Here is a 10,783-nt window from a genome sequence, read left to right on the forward strand (position 1 = left end):
CTTAATAAAGGTTAGTAGACTTAAGTTCCATCACCCTTCACCATGCAAGAAACATGGTTATGACAAAACCACTCCAAGTTTTTGACAGAGGTTTCACTACAACATTCTCCATGAGAACACACAGTCAGGTCTGCTCTGTTCGGCATTTGTTACTTCTTTACTGGTCCCTGCCTGAATACATCATAAAGGTAGGGAAACTGACCCAGCACCAGGCTCGTACAGTGTAGGCCAGTCTTCCCTGAACTGACCAGACTTTGTTTCCCATGATACCTCTAAGCCAAAGGCAGTCTCTGGAGAGAAAAAACTGGAAGCTGAATGTGGTATCTCTGAGTTAAAAAAAAAAAAAAAAAGCAGGGGAGGACTCCTTTCAAAGCTTGCCTAATTGGCATTCCAAAACTTTAATCTTATTTCTTTATCTGAAAGATTGTTTATTATTAATTTTTAGCAAGATAGTTTCATTTGCCAGTCCCTTTTAATAGCAATTTTCACCATATTTGTACTTGTGGAAGCCTCACTCTGCACAGAAATTGGTTTAGCCTTAGGATTTCTCTCCTTTTGTCCCCTACTTGAAATTAAATAAATAATATGAGTGAGTTTAGCAGGATTTCAAGGGAATGCTCTACCACTTCAATTTTGGCAAGATAGTTTCGGTAGACTTTGACACTTTACCTCCAGGTACTAGTAAATTGTTCATGCCAGCACGAGTAATAAACTTGCCATCTTTATATATCCTTTATCAGTATTCTGGTAAGCAATGGTTGGGTAACCTGTACACATTCACCTACACCGCTCCTGGCAGCAAATAATACTCAGAATACATTATAAATCAACATCTAAAAAAAAGTTTATTCACTTAATGCACAGGTCCTTCTGCCCATGGGGAAGTGTTACCTACGTTATTATGCAAATAAGCTTCTGTATGGAGATAATGTTTAGAGACCTCCTAAAACTGTTCCCCACCTAAACCCATCATGCACACTTGGTTTCTATGAGTGGAGTTAAGGTAATGTGTTATGTAAACATCTATCTTCCCCTCTCTGGAGAACACCCTGACTACCACAATCCCCACTGAGAACCATGCTGGTGGTTGGTTTGTCCTTGTAGTTTTCAGTGTTCTTCGTTTACTTCTTCTTCTTTTTTTTATGTTCAGTTAGCCACTGTATATTACATCATTAGTCCATTTACTTCTTTCTTGGGGACCCTTTGAACTCCACAGCTCTCTGACATTATGTGTTATAAATCCTTGGGGAGCCTGAATAGACCCATCCTGAAAGTTGTTTTTATTGTGTTAGGATTTTGTCAGATATAGTCACTGTGGTCCCAATCCAAGGCTGAAAATTATTTAGAATGGGGCACATTTTTGCCGCTGAAAATATTTATCTCTATATTCTTATTAAAGCAATGATATAAATGTTTTGGAGTAACATATTGTCCCCCTTTAAGGCCATTAACTATAGGATCTAGTGATAAATACTTTCGACTAAGGTTCCAGACATGTAGATTTAGTTCAGCTCTTCTACTAATCAACCTTGTATTACTAGATATGTACTTTTTTCCTCACTGTTTTATTTCTCTCTTTGCTTTACTGGCCTCTTGGGATTATTGTGAAGAAAATATAGCTGGTGGGATAATGCTTTGAAAAGGCACTATGAAAATTCAAAATAGAATCACCATTTTCTATTTATATTCTATAACTTAAAACAACACCCTTCCCAGAACACATATAAACCCATCTCCCCTAACATATTTTCATGCAGCTGGCTTCTTTCCAACTTTTTTTTTAATAGAAAATATTGTCTAGAAAAATCATTAAATACAAAATATTTTTTTCTATTCACTAATGTTTCTGACTCACTCAATACATTTAGTTACTCATTTTTTTGACATATCTCTTCCTTGTTCTCAATCATACGAGTATCTTGTTTCTTCTTCTATTTCTTTGATCACTTTACTACCTCCCTCACCAAGTATTCTTTTGCCATTGACTATACAGTGAAAAAAGTGTGTTTCAAGCTTTCCTGTCACTATCCTTTTATTTCCCTGGTAATATAATCATCCTATTATCCATCTGTATCTGTAGCTCTTGTATTGCCAAAGAAAGTAGGATTTTGTCTTTTATCATAATACTTTCTTGCCTTCTTGTGGACTAAACAATTATTTATTTATGATTCCATTGTTCCCCCCGTTAGGATATTTTGTCTACCTTTTCCTCTAGTTTTCATAATACATGATTTTTTTTTTTTAAATTCACATCAAACTTCAACTTTCGTGGTATAATCAGTTGAAAGGTTAATAAGACATTTAGAAATTAGAAATAGAACTTGAAGGAGAGATCAGAATTGAAAAGATAAATTTATAAATTTATATCTACTAGCAACTTCAGGAATGCGGAAATTAAGATCTAGAGAAGTCAATTAACTTGTCCAAAGTTAGCAATCATTAAGTGGCAGTGAACTCAAGCATGTCTGATTCTTGAATTCAAATCTTAACCATCATGACCAATAAGCTATGCTCATAAAGACTGAAGTATCACCTGAATGAGTGAATAAATTGTTCTTGACCCTATCTGTTCTTAAACAATATATATTTTTAAAGTCTTTTAAATATTTCTACAGCCCTGGTCACCATCATCTCTTACCTACACTACTGCAATAACCTCCTAAAAGGTCTTCCTTCTTTATAATTTGCTTTCTGTGGTCTATAGTCTATTCTCAATATCATAGCCAGAGCGAGCCTTTAATATATTAGTCAGATAATTTTCCTCTGCTCAAACTCATGCAATGGTTTTCCATTCCTACAGCATAATAACCAAACTTCTTACAATGGCCTACTGGACTCCACATTATCTGAATTTTCATAACTTCTCTGGATTTTTTCTTTAGTTTACTCCAACCATACTGGTCTCCTGTTGATGTTCAAGTAAACTGAATTCCTCCCCTGACCCCCTCTGCCATCTGCATTGTGGCATAGATATCTGCATTGTTAATTCTCTCAACTCCTTCAAATCTTTTTTCAAAAGTCATTTTGTTAATGAAGCTTACTATCACTATTTTATTAAAATTCCACACTACATCATTCTAGCTCTATAATTTTTCTGTAGAATTTATCATATCTTTACATACTATATAATTTATGTATTTATTGGTTTTATAGTTTGTTATTTCTTCTTCCCGACTAATGTAGACTTTAAAAGGTCAACTACTACATTTTCAACAAATATTTACAAATATTTGTTTTTGAATACCTGGTGAGGTAAGGAAATCATTGAGAAGCAAAATAAGATAGGAATGGGTAGGCTAGAGAGTTATAAGGATATTTTATTAGAGGATACATACATCACTATTCTCTGATACTTAGACAAAGTATTTTATGAGACTAACTTTCTCCTGAAAAATAAGAGAATTTAATTCTGTGTTTTCTCAATGTACTTTTAGCTCTGAAATGCGACATATGAATGAAAGGTTACAGTAAACTTCTATTTTTCATTAAGTCCATAATATTAGAAAGGACCTCCTGGAATTGAAAGTAGAGGTTTTGTAACTCTATAGAGTAACCACTTATTTTGCACAGTAGGTAGTAAACGTATGGAACTTAAATTCACAGGACCTGGTCTGACTGAAAATTCCACTAAATTGAAAAGAGTTTACAATACCTTTTTAGATTATGCTATTATTGCTGCTGATTTTTTGCAATTAGGATCCTAAATATCAACTTTCCTATCCCACACCCTGGTAAGGACATATTAGAAAAGCTGTATCTTGACTTAATCCAATGAAATACTTTTACTAAGCATAATTAGAATTTTAACAAACTTTAAAAGGATGCAATACATGCACTATTCCATGTTTGTGTCCTGGGAAAGAAAATGTCCACCTGTAAGTGATATGCGCATCTTAAGAAAATTAGAATCAGGCAAATTTATTTTAATGCTGTTACTCAATAGTTTATCTTGGAATTATTTTACTTTTTTTAAAAAAAGATTTATTTATTTATTTATTTATTTATTTATTTATTTATTTGAGAGAGAAAGACAGAACACAAGCAGGGAGGAGGGGCAGAGGGAGAGGGAGAAGCAGACCCCCTGCTGAACAAGGAACCTGATGAGGGCTCTATTCCAGGACCCTGGGATCATGACCTGAGACCAAGGAAGATGCTTAACAGACTCAGCCACACAGTCCCTATTTTACTTTTTTAGTCTATTCTCTGACTGGAGGTTAGTGGCTGGTGGTTTAGTGATTAGCTGCCACTTGTGTTTGGGCAAGTGATATCATAAATTCTATCTGCCTTAAACTAGTGTATGAGCAGTGACTGAATTCCAGGAAATAAAGATTGCAAAACATTTTAATATACAGTAAATGATGAGCTGCTGGTAAAATTTTAGAAATGATGCTATATTCTTGGCAATTTCAATTATTCTCTAAAATGCTAAATTTTACCTTGATCATGCACATTTGGAAGAATAAGAGTTGTATTGACAAAACAGATGTTACCATCTTGGAGAATTGAATTTGTCCTGCCCTAAGCTCTACTGCATATTATTTGACCTTAATCTTAACTTTAAACTTCTGCATCCTTGATGATATGTTAAAACAGAGGAACTTGACCAACACAGAGAAAGTGTGAGATTATGACAAAGACCTACATGAATATATAAACATTCTAAGATCCTTGAAAGAAAAACAACACAGTGAATATTATAAGAAATATTCATTAATAGAAACCAAGCAAACCTGATTTCTAAATTACCTTTAATTTAGAAGGCAGTGCATTGGTTGCTTTGAATAATATGGGATAAAAAGAGATTTCTCAATAAATATTAATCATGCATATGACCACATAGGAAATAATTAAGCTTCTTAAACTTCCTTTTTTTTTTTTTAAAGATTTTATTTATTCATTTGAGAGAGAGAGTACAAGCAATGGGAGAGGCAGGGAGAGAGGGAGAGAGAGAGAATCCCAAGCAGACTCCCCCACTGAGTGGAGAGCCAGACCTGGGGTTTGATTCCAGGACCCTGGGATCATGACGTGAGCCGAAGGCAGATGCTTAACCATCTGAGCCACTCAGGGGCCCTGAGCTTCTCAAACTTTCAAGAAAAATCTAGACTATTTAATCAGTTTGTGATGAGGTGACCAATAAATAAAACTTAGCAGCTAATTAGTGTAGATATTTAAATTTTTCATGAAGTCAAAGATATAGCACATTTAACTCACATATAATTTCATTAATGAGACTATGGATCCTTTGCTGTGATGCATTGTTGAGATGTCTCTGACCAGTTTTTGAATGAATGTACTAGCTGTTGATCATTTGGTTTGGAAGACTAGTGAAGTCAGTAGTCATGAACTCTAGTAATAGATCAATAGTCCAAATATAAAAGCCCAGCATATCTTGAATGTAGAGCATAGATCACCCAACACTGTCTTAAAGGGTCAGATAATAAATGTTTTAGGCTTTGCAAATCATATGATCTCTGTTGAACCACTTAACTCTGCCCTTTCAGTGCTAAAGCAGACAGAAAATAAGTAAATGGGTGTGAATATGTTTCAATAAAACTTTCCTTAGAAATGCAAGTGGCTGGGCTGTGGGCTAAAGTTTGCCAAACCCTGGTCTAGAGAGTTGGTGCGACAGAGAAAAAGAAGAGAAATAGTAGATGGTTCATTACACCTAAAATATTGATGAGGTTGAATCAAATAACAGTCCATTTAATTTTTAAATTCTTGAAATCTTTGACTCTATTCTCATGTTCTGCCAATTCAGAAAGAGACAGTTGATGTCTTACTAACGACTCCCAAGATTTCCTTAAATATTGCATTTTCTGGGGCACCTGGGTGTTTTAGTTGGTTAAGCATCCAACTCTTGATTTCAGCTCAGGTCATGATCCCATGGTTGTGAGATCAAGGCCAGTGTTGGGCGCTCGGTATGGAGCCTGTTTAGGATTCTCTCTGCCCCTCACCCATCCCTCTCTCCCTCACTCTAAAAAAAAAAAAAAAATGCATTTCCTTACTATATTCACTCTTGAAAACATTTTACCTTATTTCATGGGATAATTCTTCCTATTTATGAAATTGACATTGAGAGATTTAAAATACAATAAAGGGCACCTGGGTGGCTCAGTTGGTTAAGCATCTGCCTCTTGATTTCGGCTCAGGTCATGATCTCAGTGTTGTGGTATTGAGCCCCATGTCAGCCTCCCCACTCAGCAAGGAGTCTGCTTATCCCTCTTCCACTCCCTCTGTCCCTCCCCCCACTTGAGCTCTCTCTCCCTCTCCCTCAAATAAGTAAAATCTTTAAATCAATCAATAAATCAATCAAAAGTAATACAATAAAACACAATTGAAGTGCTAAGGGACAGTTCCTCAGCCATTTGTTTCTTAAAAAACTTCCTTCATGAACAATGTCCAAAGTGTAACTTTAACAACAGCCTTTTTTTCATATGTTCCTTTGGAAAAAGAGTAAACACTTTCAAAGTGTTTATTTAATATATCTCTTGGCTAAGCTTATTAACAATAAGAATACTATTTTATACCTTTTTAGAGTAACTGAAATATAAATTTTTAAGTTCTGAAAGTCTTTACTAGAAAAAAAAAATCTCCTTGATACTTCAGAGAATTATGAAATTTGCTGGGGTATCACTATGGTCCATGACCTTGAATCTCTGCTGGTGAACAGCCTTATGGTGCCTTAACTACCATCCACAAGACATGATGATGTCTTGATGATGTGATTGATGCTAATTCGATGTCACATTAAGAAGAAAGCATTTTTCATGAAGTGACAACAAAGATGAAATCATAGAACTTGTTTAAGTATATAAATTGGAAATTTTAGTATGTTCAATGTTATTTTGCATTATATTTTCTTGAATTTATTATGAGGCTTTTCTATTGATTGTTTTCCCCTCTGTACTTCTGAGATGACCATGATAGGCTAGAATTTTGCCTAGCTAGATAGACACGAACATTGGCTTCTTGACAAATTATTTAGGGTAGGAAGCATGTGTATCCATGGGGGATAGGGGGGCTATTAGATGGGTGAGGACTATCTCATAATTTCAATGTAATTAAAACTTTCTATTCCAATATTTTCAAGATAAGCATATTTAAAATTTGAAATTTGTCTATTATTCTATATTATCCATTTTATCCTTAAAAACTGTTGACTAAATTATTATTCCTTTAAGACTTAGTTCTGACATCTTATAGTAAATGTAGTGATAGTTTCATTTGTTATAGACTCAGTAACAGCAAAAAAAAAAAATAATAATTTTCACTAATTTTACCCACTATATAAGTATATAAATCCAGAGTCCAAGTACTTTTGGGAAATATCTAATAGTTTGATTGAATTCAGGCAGTTTTGATGAGTAACTTGCCAAGTCAATAAAACAGTATTGTTCTTGTTAATAACTCTCTGGAAAATAAAATTTATGATGCCTGAAATTGTTAATGCAACTTCCAAGGGGGCATAACTTACTCTCTGGGAGTTACCTAGATGCTGTGAATATAGCAGATATTAAAAAAGATATTAAAGCTGGAGGCTCTGAATTTCTATTTTCCCACCCAGCCATCTTTGCCAATTGAAACATTTCTACTCTTGCCTAAGAGGTTAGCTTTTCCTTCATGAAGAACTTATAATGGGCTCCCCTGAAATAGCTGTCTTGCATGGTATTGTCTGATCCACCTTAGGACCTACTCCACAATCTTGCTTCTAGACATAGCCAGACTCATGTCCCAGGGTAATGTACAAAGTGTTACCCATGAGGAGAGGTAATGTACACTAAAATAATTACTTTATTTTGCCCATTTATATTGACAGAAACCTAGGAAATATTGTAGAAATAGATCTTACAATCAAGAGACCATGTGGAAAAGAATTTCGAGTGGGATCACACCAAATTTATTGATGTGAGTTCACTAAGCAGAGATTCAAGATTCAATGTTTCAGATCATGGTTAAGGATGGTCCTAATAGTTTTCTTCCTGGTTAATTGGAACATGCATTCAATAGTGACTTATACTAAATATATCTTAAATGTCAGAATTTCCGTGGTGTGTTGTACAGATACCTCTCCAAAAGCTTTCGGAGATTGAAATGATAGAGTGGATTTAGCATGTAAGACATGTTTACACACTCCAGTAGGTTCAAGAAGACTTTTTTTTTTAAGATTTTATTTATTTATTTGACAGAGAGAGAGACAGTGAGAGAGGGAACACAAGCAGGGGGAGTGGGAGAGGGAGAAGCAGGCTTCCCACGGGGCAGGGAGCCCGATGCGGGGCTCGATCCCAGCACCCTGGGATCATGACCTGAGCTGAAGGCAGACACTTAACAACTGAGCCACCCAGGCACCGCATCAAGAAGACTCTTTTAACCACAACTTTGACAAATAAATTTCAAGCAGAATTCTATATATTTTTTAAAGATTTTATTTATTTGAGAGAGACAGAGAGAGAGAGTGGGGGGGAGGGAGAGGGAGAAGCAGACTCCCCACTGAGCACAGAGCCCCACAAGGGGCTTGATCTCAAGGCCCTGTGATCATGACCTGAGCTGAAGTCAGATGCTTACCCCACTGAGCAACCCAGGCACCCAGAACTCCATAGTTTTTCAAGAGCTTTCTTGCTTTCTTTCTTGTTTGCTTGCTTTCTTCTTTTTTTTCTTTTTTCTTTTTTGACCTATTCTCTATATAGGTCAGAATCACAGTGGAGATTAATGCTATCAACCTGGGATCTATAAACTCAAGGAGAATGATGGGATCTTGAGCCATTAAGGCTCAAATGGTAGCACTTAATTTCCAAAAAAAAAAAAAAAAAAAGTGGGTGTGGTTTCTGTAATGGAGTATTTACTATAATGAAGAGTGGGGCCAAAAGATTATTTAAAATGTCTGAGTTAGATATTTTTAGCATTGGTTAGTTGATCATAGTGTCTCTACAACTAAAATAGATGGAAATCTTACTGTAGTCTTATTTGATCTGTATAAAAAGAAAAGCCCTAGATCTGGAGAATAGAAGTCTGACTTGAACCACTAAAATAGAGTTGGTGACCATCTACAAAGTCCAAGAATTTAGTCAGTTAACAGATCTTGAGTGCTTTGAATGAAGCTGAGTCATCTTCAGAAAAGAAGAGCTACACTGCCAAATATGTATACTGCTAATCTTACTCAATATGACTGTGTATTGGGGAAAAGAAAAATAATTTTAGAAGGTAACTAAACATTGTCTTTCAATGGACTCAAATATCTGGAGACCCAAAACTTCACTGTAGTCCACTAGTTTGAGTAGGAGGTTTTGAGGTCAGATAATCAATGGAGTTTCAGCTGAGGTATATCTCACAGTGAGCACACAATTCTGTAAAATCACCCTATGGTTATTTCTCCAACTCCGAAATGCACAATTTAAATAGACAGACCCAGAATCCTCACATTACTTCCCTGACCCTTGAAGTGAGGACTACTATGTTAAGAGAAGATAAATGGAAACCAGTAGTACTGCCTCTACCTATGAAAATAGTAGACCAAAAACAGTCCTGCATACTAAGAGAATTGCAGATTACTGCCACCATCAATCACTTGGAATATGCAGGGGCGGTGGTTCCTGTCACATCCCTTTCAACTCATATTTTGACCATGGCAAAAGATAAATGGATCTAGGAGAATGACAATGGATTATCATAGAATTCATTTACAGACTCCAATTACAACTGTTTGAATTACAACTTTTTTATTGAATAAAAATCAAGAAATCCCCTAGTAACTGGTATACAGCCATTGATCTAGGAGATGTTTTCATTTTCTCATATAATTGATAGTAAAGACTATCAGGAGCAATTTGCTTTCAAATGACCAGGCCTGCAATACACCTTCATAGTCTATCTTGAAAAATATCCTCTTTTCAGTCCTATGTCACATCTGGATAGCAGGAACTTTGCCTTTCCCCTCAACAGGACATAATGTCAATCTATATCATTGAATATATTACACTGATTGGACCTATTGAGTAGGAATTTGCAATTACTCAAGACATATTGGGAGCAAAATTGTGGGCAAAAGGATAGAAATTAAAACCCACAAAAATTCAAGAGTCTGTTACTTTTCAGTGAAATTTTTAGGGCTCCAGCAACTCTGACTACTCCCACCCCTCCTTTTTCCTCACTTTTAATTTCTCATTATTTGATACTCAGAACATGTAATACCAACAATGACAAAAGGTTAAGAAGAACTAAAATTGTGAGTAAACAACAACAAAAAGTCAAGAAGAAAATATATTTAGTACAGCTATGAGGAAAGATACCATCATGATCATTATTAATGTAGGTTCCATATATCACATTTTAGTGGCATACTTAAGCTTAGCCAGACTGTAAAATAAGGGAAATAAAAGTCAACTTTTGAGAAGGAAAAATAAAAGTGGAAGTCTTATGAAAACATAGTTACAAAGGTTTTTCTAAAATATCTGAATGGCATTACCTAATAAATTAGCCATTATAACTTCAAAATGAATGAAAATGTCTCTAATGTGAATAGTGTTGCAGCATTTTAAATGAATCATACAATGAGCATGTCACGTTGAGGGTAGCCAAATATGGATTCCATTTATCAAATTTACATTATTTTTTAAGTTCAATGTATGTAAGAACACATGACAGTTTCATAGCCTCTGTTCTTTGGATAGCTGAGGAAATTAAGTATAAGGGAAAAAAGTAAAAATTAGCATGGATGAAAAATGGTTGTATTACATCTTTCCCTGATCAACATACTTCTCTCTAAGCTATTGCAACAACTACCATCAAG

Source organism: Halichoerus grypus, chromosome 10 (genome assembly GCF_964656455.1).
Source record: "Halichoerus grypus chromosome 10, mHalGry1.hap1.1, whole genome shotgun sequence".
Lineage (NCBI taxonomy): Eukaryota > Metazoa > Chordata > Mammalia > Carnivora > Phocidae > Halichoerus > Halichoerus grypus.